Here is a 17,966-nt window from a genome sequence, read left to right on the forward strand (position 1 = left end):
TCGGGGGAGGATGCTTTAGGCTCCTCAGACCAACAGGTGAATGAATGAGCACGCCGGCTTCCCTCTTATACCCGGACATCTGGGGAGGAGCCCGGCATGCAAATTTCATTCGCCAATTTTCATTGGCCTTTTCTAAATACTCAGAAGATGATAGGTTCTCAAGACAAACCCCATTCTGTCGGTTCGACACAACGTCTCATTCCCTCCATCAGGGAACCGAGGTTACATCCGTAACCAAGACGTTTTGCTATAACTAATCAATGCACCAAAAAACTATGGTTACTACACTTGTACCACAAAAAAAAAAACGTTTAATTTTCGTAAGGGAGATCTTTAGCTTGAGTACAGACCAAACTTCCCTTGCATTTACAACAAGTCAACTGAAAGTGTCATGTGCAATTATAGATGAAACAACAGAAAAATGTGTTGAATTTGTTTGTGACGGCCTATGACTTTAAAACAACGTCAACCCAGCTAACACAGTACGTTCTGACAGCGTCGCCAGTTCGTCTTCATTTGGTCACCATGACATTACTTTGTGACCACGTTCTGATGACATCTTGGGTTCCATTTCTTAGAATTTTTGCTTACGTTCCAGAAACATCCTAGCCACGTCCTCAAATAACGTCGTGAATTAATCCCATGGAGAACGTTGTAGCGACGTGATGTACTGGTCTTCAAATAACCTGGACACTGGTCATTTTTGCTTACATTCCAGAAACGTCTGAGCTATGTCCTCAAATAACCCGCCACTAGACCAACACAAACATGACAAAAAGCGGCAGAATCATGACACATTACTTTTTACCTCACTGCCTGATTTTACTTTAGCGGTTTATTAACATTCTTTCTTTACTTTATACCTTACAGATGTGAGAGTAAACACATATTTTAGTGATTTTCGATCGATTTTGAGCATTTAAATGGACGGACCCGGATGTTTGTGAGTGTGACTAAAGAAGTTTTTGATTGTTGTTTCTAAAAACGGACAACCTGCTAAATTTATGTGGTAAAACTATTAAGCCTAAACATAATGTTTATTCATCTCTGTCAATGAATATCTGTATTAAATCCTCTATATTGTGTTTAATTATTTGATTATTTATGTCATGTACTACAGTATAAATAAAATATCTGATTGTGATGTACAGTGCTGTGTTGAGTTTTATAATCGTTATACTGTGCTTTATACATATTTGAATAGAAAATTACTCCGATTATGTATAAAATTTAATCTTTAATGCACAGATTCAATCACAAATTAATTTAATCCTTCATGTGAGGGATGATAATTCTTAAATTAAATAAAAAAAAGATTTTAACAACGTGACTGTTTGGTCGTTAGGACGTGCTCATCACGTCCCAGAAACGTTATTTGGTATGTCGCTGCGACGAATATGGTATGTTCCAGGTATGTCTTCAGGGGGTATTCACCATGTCCCAACAACGTCTAATGTTATGTCGTCAGGACAAATATGGGAATCACAAAGTTACATCGCTGGAACGTTATTATGGTACGTCGTGGCAACGAATATGGTCCGGTCCAGGTACATTGACACAACGTAACTGTGTTAGCTGGGAATATATTTATTAGCCTATCGCAGCAGACGTCTTATCATAGCGGACTTACAAACGTAGCACCTCAGTGACACAGCAGCCAATATGAGAAACATTTTTATTTATTCTGTTTCTTTCATGTTTTATTAAATGGGAACAAGCACAAAGACGGCCTATTATATTAAAAGATCTGCATGTAGAAGCTAGCGCACTGAAACATAAGGCTTTACCTGCGAGCTTTTGCAGCATCAGAACAAATTGTGAATGATGCGTGCAGAAGCAGGACAAGATAACATATATTATTGCCAGTGTTGTACCGAAATTCGACTACCCATGAGATTACGACTCCCCTACTTCTGATGGGTTAATTCACGTAGGATGCTGCTTTGTGATTGGTCCCTATCTCTAAATCCCACCCCTGCCCCCACACCTAACCCTAACCTTCGTAGGGGAAAAAAGCGGAGTGGTAATGTCACGGGGAGTATGATTTTGATACAACACCGGTAGTGTGACAGAATCCCTCTGAACCGGGTGGGAATGACGTCTATCCGGTGCCCAGGTCCTTCGAACAGACAGCCGTCTTCTTAAAGGTCCAGTGTAAACAGTGTAAAACATCACCCGCGAGTAGTCGACATCAAGCTTTAAATGTTGCGACAGAGCATTAATGTCGACTAGTCGAATAGTTTGTGCAACCCCTAATCTAGACTGCTATTCTGTTCACAACAGAAACAAACAGAAAACCACTGCAACTGCTTTTTTTTTATTTGATTGTTTTATGTGCTCAGCACAATTAAATAGACACAAACATTTGATGTTACTCATATGCAAATAGGCAGAAGAATGTGTGAATCTTTCTCTCTCTCTCTCTCTCTCCCTATATATACAGTGAGGGAAATAATTATTTGATCTGCTGATTTTGTAAGTTTGCCTGCTTACAAAGAAATGAAGTGTGTATACTTTTTATAGTAGTTTTAACTGATAGAGTTACCTGATTTTAACAAAAAAATAAGAGGAAAAAATGTTACATAAAGGTTATAAATAAGTGTTTTTCTATAGGACTACGGTCTAGAGACTGGCTAGGACATTTAAAGTGCTTCTCCTTCTCCACTCTTTGGTTGTCTCTGCAATATGTTTTGGGTCTTTGTCATGTTAAAGGGACATCCACGACCCATCTTCAGTGATCTAGTTAAGGGGAGGAGGTTTTCGTCCAAGATTTTACGGTACATGGGCCCAGGGGCGTAGCCAGAACTTTTTTTAGAGGTGGCTAGGTAAGACCCAGTGATTTTATTAGGGTGACCAAAAAATCCTTACAGACAGAAATTCTTTAACTTCTACTCTAATTTACACCTATTCTTCATTACACATAGTTTGCTGGTCAAAAACATACACCAAGAACGTAAAGTAAACAATTTATTTGCAATGCTTTCATGTGCTAACATTATTTTAAAATAATTTGCTAGCTATCATTTGCAGTAAGTTAGCATTTTTTATAGAAAATAAACATTGCAGTACCCCAACTTAAGCTTTTGCGAAAATATAATTAATGAATGAAATCCAGTTAAGCAAGACCTTGTCTTGCTTTTCTTGACCTAGTGGCAGAACCATGATAGAACCTCTTGTTTTATGTGTAGAGAGACAGTTATGGCATTCCATATACTCCCTCTCTCCAGTGTGGCGTCTCTGTTCCCGCCCTTTTGTATCTCTCGTTATTGGTTGTTTATTAGTTCATGCCCCACACCTGTTCCCCTTTGATTTGTCCCTTTATTTAATGCCCCTTTTGTTCTCTGTCTTGTGTCGGGTCATTACACTGTGTTGCGTTTGTCGTGTGGGTGAGTTGCTGAGTTCCTGTCTTTTAGTTAGTCTGGTTTATTTTGTAGTTATGTGATATGTTACTAGTCTAGTCTTGTCAGTTTAGTTAGTATTGTTATTGTTCCCCCTGTTTACCCCCAAGTGGGTCTTTGTTTTGTATTTTGTGTTTTATTTTATTAAACGTCCATGTTAACCCCTTACCCGCTGTCTGCATCTGGGTCCTCTGTCTGTGTATCCTTGTCTGTTGTCTCACCCACCACCCACACTCGTGACAGCACCAGCTGTGCATAAGTTACAACTTAGCCTACTGTAGTTTTGATTTAAACAGGCATTAAGTTGCAACGTACGCACTACAAAATATTTTTGAGTTGCACCATTCAACTTAGTTGAAGCGTAATGTTACGTATAAACTAAATATTTACGGAAGCCTCCTAACGGAATAAGCTCTTGATGATGCTGACATTTACAGTCACGTTCTGCCTTAAGACCAAATGGTGCAACCGAATAACACAGATTTAGTTACAAACTAGCTAGTAGTAGTTACTAAGCCTCTAGTGGGACTATACGTTCATGTTTAAGAAAGAACTTACGAATGGCTGGTGCAACCCTACCCTGATCCTTCTGCTCGCGATGAACTTCCATGGTACACAAGACAGTACACTGTCACGAAGCGAAGAGGTTAGCAGCTGTTCAGCTAATAGCGCTCAGACTGTTTGCGTCAGTGCATCAGCATATGACATCATATTAACGTGAGAGTAATGTTCTCGCGTTACTTTCAGTGCATTCGCTAAATGATCTGCGCAGCACTCTGTAAACTCCGACACGCATCTCAAAACTGCTTCGCACAACAGAGGTGGCCATCCATCATTCAGGGGTAGCCGTGGCCACCATGTAGCTACGCCCCTGCATGGGCCCATCCCTCAGCCCCTCAAAGCGGTGATGTCATCTTGTACCCGTAGCAGAGAAAAAGCCATAAAGCATAATGTTTCCAACACTGTGTTTCTCTGTAAGGATGGTGTTCTTGAGGTCATAGTCAGCATTTATCTCCTTACAAAAACAGGAGTCAATTTTGGTGTCACAGCACTTTCTCCAAAACCTTTTCTGAATCATTTTGATGTTCATTGTCAAACTTCAGATGAGCCAGGCGGGCCTTCTTGGGCAGGAGGACCTTGCGGGTGCTTCAGGATTTCAATCTATTGTGGCATAGCATGTTACCAATGGTTTTCTTGCTAACTGTGGTCCCAACTGTCTTGAAATCATTAACAAGCTTCTTCCGTGTAGTTCTGGGCTGATCGTTAACCTTTCTCATGATCATGTTTACCCCATTGGGGAAATCTTGCAGGGAGCTCCAGGCCAAGGGCAATTGATAGTTATTTTGTATTTCTTCTATTTCCAAATAATCGCACCAACAGTTGTATCCTTCTCACCAAGCTTCTGTCTGTATCCTATTCAAGAATTGTGCAGGTCTACAATCTTGTCCCTGACATCCTTTGAAACCTATTTGGCCTTGACCATGGTGGTGGAGAGGTTCAAATGGAAGATACAGATTCTGTTGGCAGGCATCTTTTATATACATATCTAGCTGACTTAGAAGTATACTTTCTTAAAGTGACAGGACTAATCTGTGGTCCATATAGGCACTTAACCAATCTGTGGAGCCAGAATTCTTGCTGGTTGGTATGGGATCAAATATATATTTCACTGACTGAAATGAAAATCAATTTATAACCTTTAAATATTTTTTTTCCCTCTGATTTTTTGGTTGATATTCGGTTTCTATCAGTTAAAATAAACCTACCATAAAAATTATAGACGCTTCATTTCTTTGTAAGCAGGCAAACTTACAAAATCAGCAGGGGATCAAATAATTATTTCCCTAACTGTATATATATTCTCTCTCTCTCTCTCTCTCTCTCTCTCTCTCTCTCTCTCTCTCTCCAGTATATACTAGAGAGAGAGAGAGAGATTTTAGAGATTATTAAGAGACTGCTGTAAACTGTGTGTCTGTATAAGAGGTGTTTTACTCTATATGAACTGATTTTTAGGACAGTGCTCTTGGAATTCCTCAAAGATATGTCAAGAGCGTGTCTGTATATGTTACGATCACCAGTTGGAGTGCCCTACAGATCAACTAGATGGTACTCCATCCCACACCTTTTCCGTGCATTCAGAACTTAATTTCCCACAACCCCCTGCAATAGACTGATTACTGCCACACCTGTTGCCTATCACCTGGTCTATTTAAACCCTGTTCATTATATCGTTCATGGCGAAGTATTGTTGTCCTGACAGCATTGCAACGCGTTTACCTCGGTCCTTGTGGCCCGGACAGGTTTTGCGGAAAGCCCTAATATGGAGATGGTGTGGGTGTGTTTTTAATTCACTTGGATGAGGTTAAAGGGATAGTTCACCCCCAAAAAAATATTCTGTCATGAATTACTCTCTAAACTCTAAAAAATGAAAGTGGTTCTTGGCACAAAATTATATGGGAACCACTTTTAGTTCTATATAGAACCATATACAACACCTTTGTCAAATGATGCTCAGAATATCTTCTTTTATGTTCAACAGAACAAAAAAATATATAAAGTATTTTTTACTATGGTAGGCTGTCACGAGTGGTGAGGAAGAACCCAAGCGCAGGCAGCGGGGGTGAAGGGGTTAATACACAATACTTTAATTATAAACAAAACACCCTCGATGGGGGAAAAAACTGAACTGAGGATCCTTACAAAAAATCAAAGACTTCCCACGTGGGGGCAAAAGGTAAAACAAGAACAGCAAAAACACGACAAAACGTCTTACAAAAAACACGGCAGGGTAACTAAGGCAAAAACACAAAACTCACAGTTCACGGACAAGGCAAGGAACAGGAACACGGGCAACAACATGAGAACACGAACAAGGTACAATCAATGAGCACAGGACAATGAACACGAGGGTATTATATAGGGTGACAAACAAAGGAAGATAACGAGGGGCAGGTGAGAAACATAAGACATGGCAAAGAAGCAATACAGGAAACGAGAGGGGCAGGGCCAATGACGAGACACGAGAAAGCACATGGAATGTCAAAAAATAAACACCCCATGGCTTTCTCACACTAAACACAAGGGATCTGTCACGATCCTGCCGCAAGACTAGAAAAATCATGAACAAGAAGGCAGGACCGTGACAGTAGGCAATGGGGTCCAATAATTGTTTGGTTATAAGCATTCTTTCAAATATCTGTTTTTGTGTTTCAGAAAAAAATACATTTATAAAGGTTTGGAACAACTCAAAGGATTGCTAAATGATGACAGAATTGTTATTTTTGGGTGAACTATCCCTCTAAGAACAAATTCATGTGCTTATGCATGTGTTGTGAATTAGGTGGCAAGTTTTTGTGAGATGTTCAAATGTGCGTATTAATATGAATAATCTACGCAAATATTAGTGAATGAGACCCAATGTTTGTCCTACAGATAACATCTCCTATTACAGCTAAAAATATCCAGCAAATTCTAGCAAACACCCTTTAAAATTTTAATTGACCTGAGAATACTGTAAATGTAAAATATGTAATTTAAGTTATCTAATTCTAAACTACAATATTGTTAGAAATCCTCATGATTCTACTGCTGTATTACACAGGAGGGGTGAAAGGTTATACTTCAGCCTGTGCTAGTATAGAGATGAGGTGAGAATTGTGAATGTGGGCAAAGAAAAGCAGCATTTTGTACCTCAAACATTCTGCTTACAGCAGCAAGGTCTGATCTTGGCATTACGTGTAAATACATCAGTCAGTGCAGACCCTCTCTTTACATACCCCCCCGCCCCCATTCTGTACCCTCCTCCCTCTTTTGCAGTAGTAAATTATCAAAACTGTGTTTGAAAGTGAATGAGGGTGACTTGCTCTCTCTCCCCCCGTTCCTCTTTGACATCTCAGTTTTTTTCATACTTGCCACCATTTCTGGGCTAGGTGATAACTGCCGGTAATAGGATTAACATTGATTTCTTTTTGCAAGAACAGAGATGTGCCTGTTCCAGCTATTTATTGAACTGCCGGCTTTGAACTATCAAAACTGACTGGTGGAAAAGACCTAATGCAGCATTTTAAAGAGAAGAAAAGCATCTGTGCATTTCTTTCTCTGTTTTTTGTTATTCTTCCTTTCTGTCTGTCTCGCTCTCTTTTTTTGCTTCTTTTTTTGCTTCATGTCACTAGGACATAAAAGAAAAGATACTGGTGCTGGTGCTACTGTTAATGCTACTGGTGTTAATGGTAACCCAGTTAATGACTTCATTCATTTGCATTGTTCCCTTCATCACCCCATCTTAATATCGAACAGATTGCATGTTTTATTTTATTCTGACCTTGAAATGCGAGATCTGTTAAGTGAGTCCCATCATGTTTTCTTTTTCTTTTTATGTACTGTATATCAAAGCAAAAGCACAATTGTATTGTTTACTCTTTTATTGCTCTGGATATGTTAGGAGTTCTCATTTATGTTTGATTGAAGAATCAACTGTCTCACATGTGTTTCCCAAAGGTTGGTTGAATAAAAATGCATTTAAACAATAACAACAACAATGCAAAGTTAAGCTCTGATAACTGATGAAATGTTTGAGTTCACGTTTTGTGATTGCAAAGTATCTTAAATCTAAGCACACTGAAACTCAATAGGAGACATCTGAAATGTATACAACAGTCTCGGTTGTGTTCCCATATTTGTATTGCTGTTTGGGAGAAACAGTTAGGATAGTGAAGGTCTCATTTGTGATTCTTTGTAGGAAGAACAGATAAGGCTGGATAGAGCAAGTACTCATGACCACATGCCTGCTTTCAAAACACAAAATAGTACAGGCACAAATATTAAGACGATAAACCACTGTGATGCATTAGCGTGGTGACAGATGCTTGTTTACATTTAGTCTATATTGGATAGTTACAGCATTTATTGTAAAAACATCTTATCTCTTCATATTTCCAGGTTAATACATATAAACCATGTATGATAAGAGCTTGTGACATCATACATACAGATAAGCAATAACATACTGAAGCAGACATTTTAGATTCATCAAATTTCTTTTTTTTTCAAACGATGATGGCATGTGCAGTAAGGCCCTTTTTCAGGTGGATCTTCTGCTAATTGCTCTTGAGTGAGTTTATTGATCACTGAAATGAATCAATAGTACACACTAATTACTCTAAAACCTGCTAATTGCTACCCATTTGCTGCATTAAGGACCATCTCTTAAAAGAGCTGTGACACATATACGTATTCATTTGTTTGTTTATTAAGTTTAATTATGACACAAGTTTGAGACACATCGGATACATCTGTTGAGCTCTTCAGAAATTCTAGAGATAATCCACTAAAGTGCTGTTAGTGCAGTGTAACAAGAAAAAGACACAATGCATGCAATATCAATGAAACACATTAAAACTGCTAAATAAAAAAACTGAAAATACCAAATAATTCATCATTATTTACTAAAATAACTAATAATTCTAGTTATGTATTCTACAAATTAATTTAGTTTATCAGACTATCAATTATCTCAGTCTCTAAGACACTTATATGGAAGAAGAAAATGATTAAAACACATTTAAAGTAATCTTTTATGCTCTCAGAGATTCCCAGCCTCAGCTTGACAAAGTTCAGATTTATATAATACTCAGCGTATACAGACAAGTGAAAATGTAATAAAGCTAACATGTTTTAACTATTTAAAAATAGACATAACCATTGATTGTCACAGCTAAAACATTTCAAATGTCCTTTTCAGAAGTGTAATTTCCTGCATTTGCTCGCAACTAGTATAACTATTTTACCATTTAGGATTTATTTTACACAATGAAAATGCTTTTGTTCCGACCGAGAATGTGCAACATTTTTTTTTGCTAAATATAAATAAATATTTTAAAATGCATTTATTTTTTATTTTCAGTAACAATTTACAAAAGGGATATTTGTTAACTTTAGTTAATGCATTAGCTAACATGAGCATTTATTCGTCTTGGCTTCTGTTTTTTTTAGCATTTACTAATACATTAGTCAAAATAAGTTGATACATTAGTTAATACACATAAACATTTATATTGCCATGAACTGACAAGTAAACAAAGATTACATGTTAAAAACCTTATTGCTAATTGTTAGTTCATTTTAACAAATGCATTCACTTGCCTTAACATATAGGCTACATATTTTTTTCATCTTATTTTAAGGGTTACCATTTTTTATTTATAACATTGTTTCCCTTCTGGATTATATTGTATAGCGTACCAAATAAGTCCAGACTCCCACTGGTCTAAAAACAAAAACAAACACAAAAAATAAACATTCATGACACCCCTTTCCTGTTCACTGGTCTATTATATGTATCCAGAGACAGCATTTTAGTGTATCCACAGAAAGTGACATAACTGTCACTTTGAATCAACCTTTTACTGAAACATGTATGTCCCAATCAACTGGATAAATGTCCATAAGGACTCGAAATCAATTAGGCAAGCGCAGACAAAGAAAGAGACAGAAAACTATACTCCGCCCCCACTAATCAAAGCCAAGCCCCAGCCAAGGCACATAAGAAACACAACAAAAATGCAGTCATTAGCAACTGGTGGTGAGCTGCTGGAAGTGGACTGGAAGTGTTTTATTTATTCCTGTGATGCCGTGCAGATCATTAACCTCCGCTGTGTGTCGAGGGAATGGTGCCGGTGGTTGCCGCACCACTGCTCAGACAAAAGAGCTTTCACGCAAACGTGTGGGCTGCACACACCTCTCCTCTGCCCCTGATTGCTGGGGCCTCTGAATGGGGGTCATGACCACTGATGTGTTTCTCATGTGGCTGAGGAAAGGTCATGGAGGAGGTTCAGGTCAGCGACCTTCACTTGTTGACGCGTCGTTTGACACAAAGGACACAGGTTGTGCGTTGTTTGGGTGCTGACAGTGAAGATCACAAATGGGATCTATGTGTCCTGTATTTCATATCATGGTTGATGTGTGAGATCGAATGTAGCACTGGTCAATTAGATAAGCTTTACATTTACGCATTTGGTAGACCCTTTTATCCAAAGCAACTTACATTGCATTATACTATACATTTTTTTCTAAGTACGTGCAATCTCTGGAATCGAACCCATGACCTTGCTATGGAACTATGCTCTAACCACTGAGCTACAGGAAAGCTCGGTGGAAAGATAACCAATAACGAAAAATGATTAAATATTTAAAACTGCATTTAGGAATATTTTCTTTTGGTTACCATTTACCGAAAATAATGAAATAATTGAATGTTCACTACAATGAACGAAATCTCAAATATGTGCCTTTGACTCAGTCTTTCAGAAAACAGGTACATTTGTCAGAAGGGTCCGTTTGCACATGAAGGCTCATTTATCTTTACGGCCCCTCAGAGACACACATAGACTGAATATTACAAAAAGGTATTTCTTAGTGTGAAACAGCAAGCTCGTGCACATAAATGTGTGTGTGTGTGTGCGTGTGTGTAACATTTCGATATGGGCCTTAGTAAGATAACTTAGCCGCACAGACCTCAGTCTGCTGTGTATTTCTGTTAACAGTTGTCAACAACGATTATCACACACTTATATTATCCTATTTAAGGGAAGCAGCTATGACATTCCTAGCTTCATGATACGTTAGTCATACTCCATTACAACAAAACCATCTTTGCAGTTCAAACATAAAACAGAAATGTAGCCTCTTTGATAAAGTGGGGGTCTGACGTTTATGCCAGTGAGAAGCCTTACAGCAATCTCCCAGCTGAATTACATCAGCCATTATCACAGACAAACCCACTGCACCAAAACCAAGCACAGAATATACAAATCCATTCACATTATTGTTGCTATCTTGACTGTTATTTTAACTCAACTCAACTTTATTTATATAGCGCTTTTTACAATTTTCATTGTTACAAAGCAGCTGTACATGAGACATTTTGACTATAAGCAAAACAATTAAAGTTATACCTGTAAAAATAAGAAAAAGGTGAAAACGCAGAAGACAGACATACCCACATACAAGACACATCACACAAGCAATATGCACAAGTACTAACACACACACATGGATGCGCAGACACACACAGACAAGCACGCACACACACACAGACAAGCACGCACACACACAGACATGCACGCACACACACAGACACGCACGCACAGTGAAAGCACACATTTAAGATAAAGGAGAGAGAAACACAGTTCAAATATTAAATGGACTATAAATTCCTATATGCAATATTAATGAAGTAAAACTTTAAAATTCTAAAGCAGCCCCCTCAGCCAGGCAAATAGTGCAAAACAGTATTCAAATGGTGGTGAGGAACCCAAAACTCCAATCGAGAAAAAAAAAAACTCAGGAGAACCCAGGCCCAACCAGGGGATTACAGTTCCGCTCTGAGAAAAACTGCTGCCTCTGCACAAGCTAGACAGAGCTTGCACAACAAGGCTAAATAAAATAAATAAACTTACTAATAAGGTAAATTATAGATTTAAGATTATCATTAATAATCTAATAGCATTTGAAATTTTGTAGTGAAGATGTGTCAAGTCACCACGTCCTTCTTTATCCAGCTCTATCATCTCAGCTCTTGAGAGGTCGCCACTTCCCATTTTCCGCTCTACCATCAGGTCTGGGCATGAACTGCATCCTGCTCGCTGTGGTAACCTTGGAACAATTAGACAAGACTGGCTGAGAGTAGCTGTTCTGCACTCTTTGATGCAACAAGTACATCAGTTGTGTTTTTGGTTCCGGTTGATCTAACTAATGCAGCCTAAACCCTCAGAGGATTTATACTATGGAAGTGTAGTGTATGCAAGATTAAAAAGATGCGTCTTTAGTCTAGATTTAAACTGACAGAGTGTGTCTGCCTCCTGGACATTGCAGGGAAGACTATTCCAAAGTTTAGGCGCTAGATAGGAAAAGGATCTACCACCTGCACTTGATTTTGAAATTCTAGGTATTACCAACTGACAGGACGCCTGAGAGTGTAATGCACGTGAAGGACTGTAATACAAGAGGAGTTCACTCAAGTACTGAGGAGCTAAACCATGTCGAGCTTTATAGGTTGATTTTACAATTTGACAATGAAATTAAGAGAGGGAAAAGAAGTGTAGAATTAGTTTAATTCAATTCTTTGGTGAGTAAAGAAGAGCTACATTTACTTGAGCTGTCCAAGGACTTTAGTAGTAGTATGAGCTAGTATTTTGCTTCTTGATGTTCCTAGCCGTGTGCTGTATGCCTTGCCTTGCCTTGCCAATCCTTCCTCACCCCTGTGGATTACCTGACCCTTTGTTTTGACGTTGTGTCGGTTCCTATTTAGTTTAGTATTTTGCACCCCTTGTTTTTTTTGTTTGTTAATAAATCTTGTTTAACCCCTTCACCGCTTGCCTGCACTTGGGTTCTTCCACCCCCGATCGTGACATCTTTTCCTCTAGGTGTCAGAACTTAGATTTGTCAGCGAACTGCTACATTATGTCCAGCCAGTAACAGCCGTTATTGATGCACACTGATTCACATCTGCCATGTAAATTTGCATGCAGAACTACAATTGATACAAACTATAAGATAGTGGATGACCACAACATTAAAGGCATAGTTTACCCAAAAATAAAAATTAATTTAATTATTTATTCACCCTGATGTCATTCAGAACTTTGACTTTGTGGAACACACAAAGACATTTGTCTCAGTGAGCACACAATGTAAGACAATGGGGGCCAACGTTTTTGGTTCCAGTGTTCTTCAAAATATCTTCTTTTCTTTGTTCTGCAGAAGAAAGAAAGTCATAGAGGTTTAGAATGACAGGAGGGGCAAATGATTAAATTCATTTGGGTGAATTATCCCTTTAAGATGCTTTCACTATGTTTTATGTGCCCTGCTTCAAGTGGGCTTCGAACCAGCGTCCGGCATGGGAGACGTGCACTCAAAAGCCTGTGGGATACTTCTTTTTTTACGTGTGTGTGAACGTACGTGTAAAGCCGAACAAAGAGTATACTGCTACTGTAACTGGTCTTACTTGCCCTGCTCCGAGCAGGCCTCGAACCAGCATCAGTCCGGCAGCCTCTGGCGTCTGTCGCAAGAGTACCTATTATGGTCGGGGAGTGAGGTTTACTCTCTCTCTCACTGGCCTCATTTACATTTACATACATCACAAACACACATCACATAAACACCCCACACTTGTATTTAAATGGAAGCAGCAACACTGTACTGTAATTTTTCTATATGACCACCATGTCTACCATGTGACAATGACGTGTCATATATACTGTTAAATTGATCTCTTGGCAATTTTCATTTGCATGTAAATGTAAACTATACTTGCTGTAATGAAATACATAAAAAATCGCATTGAATACACACATTCCTAAACTATGTGATATGACATTCTATTTGATATGACATTCATGAGGTCAGTACATGTGTGTAAAATTTCTGTTTGTTTCCACAAATTCCAATTTGCGGAATTTAACTAAGAAAGTATTTGATTCAGTCAGGGTGTCAAAAATTACCTGGAGCTTCAAGAAATTTCAAGAAATTAAACAGATATTAAATTCATATTGTCTTGAACATACAGTAACTGACAACATCTGCTAATGATAACTACAAAGATATTCATTACCCAGCTAACACAGTTAAGTTGTGACGACGTACCTGGACCAGACCATATTCGTTGCTATGACGTACCATAATAACGTTCCAGCGACATAACTTTGTGATTCCCATATTCGTCGTGACGACATTGGACGTCAACATTACCTGCTGAAGACATACCTGGAACGTACCATATTCGTCACAGCGACGTACCAAATAATGTTTCTGAGACGTGATGAGCACGTCCTAATGACCAAACAGTCACGTTGTTAAAATCTTTTTATTTAATTTAATTTAAACAATTATCATCCCTCACATGGAAAATTAAATTAATTTGTGATTTAATCTGTGCGTTAAAGATTACATTTTATGCATAATTGGAGTAATTCTCTATTCAAATATGTATAAAGCACAGTATAACAATTATAAAACTCACAATCAGATATTTTATTTATACTGTAGTACATGACATACAAAATCAAAGACTTCAACACAATATAGAGGATTTAAAGCAGATATTTATTGACAGAGATGAATAAACATTATGTTTAGGCTTAACATTATATTGTTGTCTTACCACATACGTTTAGCAGGTTGTCCGTTTTTAGAAACAACAATCAAAAGCTTCTTTAATAACACTCACAAACATCAGGGTCCCGTCATCTAAACGTGCTAAATCGATCGAAAATCACTAAAATATGTGTTTACTCTCACATCTGTAAGGTATAAAGTAAAGAAAGAATATTAATAAACCGCTAAAGTAAAATCAGGCTGTGAGGTAAAAAGAAATTACCGTTAACGTTTAAATGAGGATAGCCCGCGAATCTTTGCATAACAACGGCGCGTGCGTGGAGACACGCACACACATACATAACAGACGTGCGCGCACAAAATAAATAGTTATGATTGTAATATCGAGTTATACTCCAGTTTAATAGCTGTCTGAAATCAGATTAATAGCATTCGTTTTGACATTATAACAGATTTTATTCTAATCATAAATTTCCCATACAATAACATACTAAACAGAAATGACCAGATTCATTAATCAAATGACCAGTGTCCAGGTTATCTGAAGACCAGTACATCACGTAGCTACGTTCTCCATGGGATTAATTCACGACGTTATTTGAGGACGTGGCTAGGACGTTTCTGGTAGGTTAGCAAAAATTACCAGATTAATTAATCAAATGACCAGTGTCCCTGTTATCTGAGGACCAGTACATCATGTTGCTACAACGTTCTCCATGGGATTAATTCACGACGTTATTAGAGGACGTGGCTAGGACGTTTCTGGAACGTAAGCAAAAATTCTAAGAAATGGAATGTTGCCAAGACGTCCTCAGAACGTGATCACAAAGTAATGTCACCATGACCAAATGAAGACGAACTGGCGACGTTGTCAGAACGTACGGTGTTAGCTAGGTATTCAGTCTAATAAAAAAATCTTCCTGACAGAGGTCTTACCTTGCAAGAGGACTTAGAGAGATAAAGCAAAAGTGTGTGTTAGTCAGAAATTGGGATTTTAAATTTGAACTTTATTAGTGTGAATATGTATCTTATAAAGTGTCGCTTTTACATATTCTTTCAGAGCATCTGTCGGTGTGCAGTGCACCTGAAGACCAGAAATCCTTTCTTAAAGCGGCAGTTCGCAAGTTTTTTGGAGTAAAAATTAGCTAAAACCAATTATTGAGCAAGTACATGAAAGAACGGTGTTTAAAACTGTGTCACTACCCTTGCTGGATTCACCACGGAAAGCTCGTAATAATGGTTTGTAATTTGCCCTGTCGGGTCGACTTTTCCGGCGATCCTTATATGGTGTCTTTCGTCTGTGCGTCATTTCGTCACATTCATACACAGAACGAAGAGGATCCGGCTGCTAGCCAGCGCGTCGATGCTGTGAGTGACAGGCGATTTGTAGCGTGTACTCACAACTGTTGGGTAGGATTTCATACAACGTTTAGTATTATTTATGGCGGCGATAAGTACTTTTAATTTTAAACGCCAAGCAGTGTTGACATCTGGGGATTCATTTGTGAAAAACAAGAAAGAACGAACTGAAGACGGTTTACAAAGAAACAGGGAATGTGATCGGACTCCTGCGGAAATTTATATTGGCAAGGCATTTCAAAGGTGGCGTGAACTCCGTGATCTGAAAGGATTGTAAACGGATGCAGAAATCGCTTTATTTCTTCTGAACAGGTAAGACACATTTTTAATATTTCAATAGATAACACAAAAACCGTAGCGCACTTGTTGTGTTAAAATAGACGGGTACAGTTTCATCGGTTGTTCTTTCTCTCTTTATGTTCATTATGATAAATGTAATTTAAGACCTATTCGCCCGGGATTAGTATTATCTGGGGACCTCGTGTGATTTAGAAATTACCTCCCCACATCTGTATTTCATTAGCACGGACAAGTGAAGCCTGTGATTTTACTCAAATTCACGGACTTATATCCCGGATATGATGGCAAGGCTTTGCATATAGTATATATAGTTGTATGATGTACAATGATTTATGACCGTACCTGTCAGCATTTGAGACCCGCATTCGGGGATCTTCTGCCCGGTTCGCGTTACTGTAGTTTCCATGAGAAATAACAAAATGACCCAGCACCCGAAATAATATCAAAACACTTCAACACAGCCTCCATTTGCGCTATTTGTGTCTGTTCTGTCCTCACTAGACGTATCACTTCTCTATCCAGCTAGACAGACAGTGAACAGACGAGATGTTGGTTCATAGCTTTTAATCTTCCAATAACTTCCATGAATATTTTCTCGTGTAACTTTAACGTTAACATTTTTTGTAAAACTATAAACAGACATAGAAAATACAGCAATTAGAAATATACACATACACAGTACATAGTTGACTTAACAGTATTTACTGCCCAAATAAAGCATTCAACGAAACATTAAATCAACACATTAAACATTACATTGTCATGTGCATTTGTTAATTCTACTCCTTGTCTTAGGTAATGACTTGTAATCACGGAATCCAAATTAGCCTAATAATCATAACAAAAGATCGCTAGCATACGGCACTGACTAATGCTAACGCCTTGCACGTCACTTTACGTTTCGTTTTTAACAACATTTGCGTCTCTGAATTAATGAATTTACTGATAACATCTTAAACCTACTAAACATCATATTTATATGACAAATAATAGCAACTTACAGCCTTATGCGGACCACGACTTCACCGCACGAGCCGCTCTTCAGCCATGACACTTCACAATGAACTCCACTCACACAAATCATACAAAAGTTACCATACGCCATCCTCACCACCAGAGGGCGCTTAAAGGTCAACATATAACCAAATCAAAACTTTCCTTACAATTAAACTGAACCATAACACTCCCCGCCTGGTATAAATTCTTTTATACCACTATTTAACTCTTATCAGTCTTCGTCTCACTACTTCGGGGAAGCAGGAGAATAAGTTGAGTCACTGGTCGCAAGTAGACACGAGAAGTCCCTTGCTTCACAACTTTGACTTCCACTTTTCTGACCTTCTTGTCTTCGCTTGGGAAGGTTTTAGTAATGAGTCCAATAGGCCATTCATTACGTTTAACTTGTTCATCTTTCAACAAGACTACATCCCCTTCTTGAACGTTATCTTTGTCATGAGTCCATTTTCTTCTTGGATGAAGCACTGACAGATATTCTTGTCTCCAGCGCTTCCAAAAGGTATTTGCAAGACCTTGAACATGTTGCCATTGCTTTTTATACATTTATTTTATGTCAAATGTCCCTTCAGGAGTGGGATCAACTCCTGCCTTTGGAGTTAGAAGCATAGACGGTGTCAAAATAGTTGGCGAGTCTGAATCAGTACTTATGGAAACCAATGGGCGAGCATTAATGATTGCCATGACTTCTGCCATTAGTGTTGTGAGGACCTCATGAGTAAGGCGAGTAGAACCTGCCTGCAGAAACATGGCGTCTAGAATGCGGCGAGCGATGCCAATCAT

The sequence above is a fragment of the Triplophysa rosa genome, unplaced genomic scaffold (genome assembly GCF_024868665.1).
Source record: "Triplophysa rosa unplaced genomic scaffold, Trosa_1v2 scaffold34_ERROPOS4128799, whole genome shotgun sequence".
NCBI classification, from domain to species: Eukaryota; Metazoa; Chordata; class Actinopteri; order Cypriniformes; family Nemacheilidae; genus Triplophysa; species Triplophysa rosa.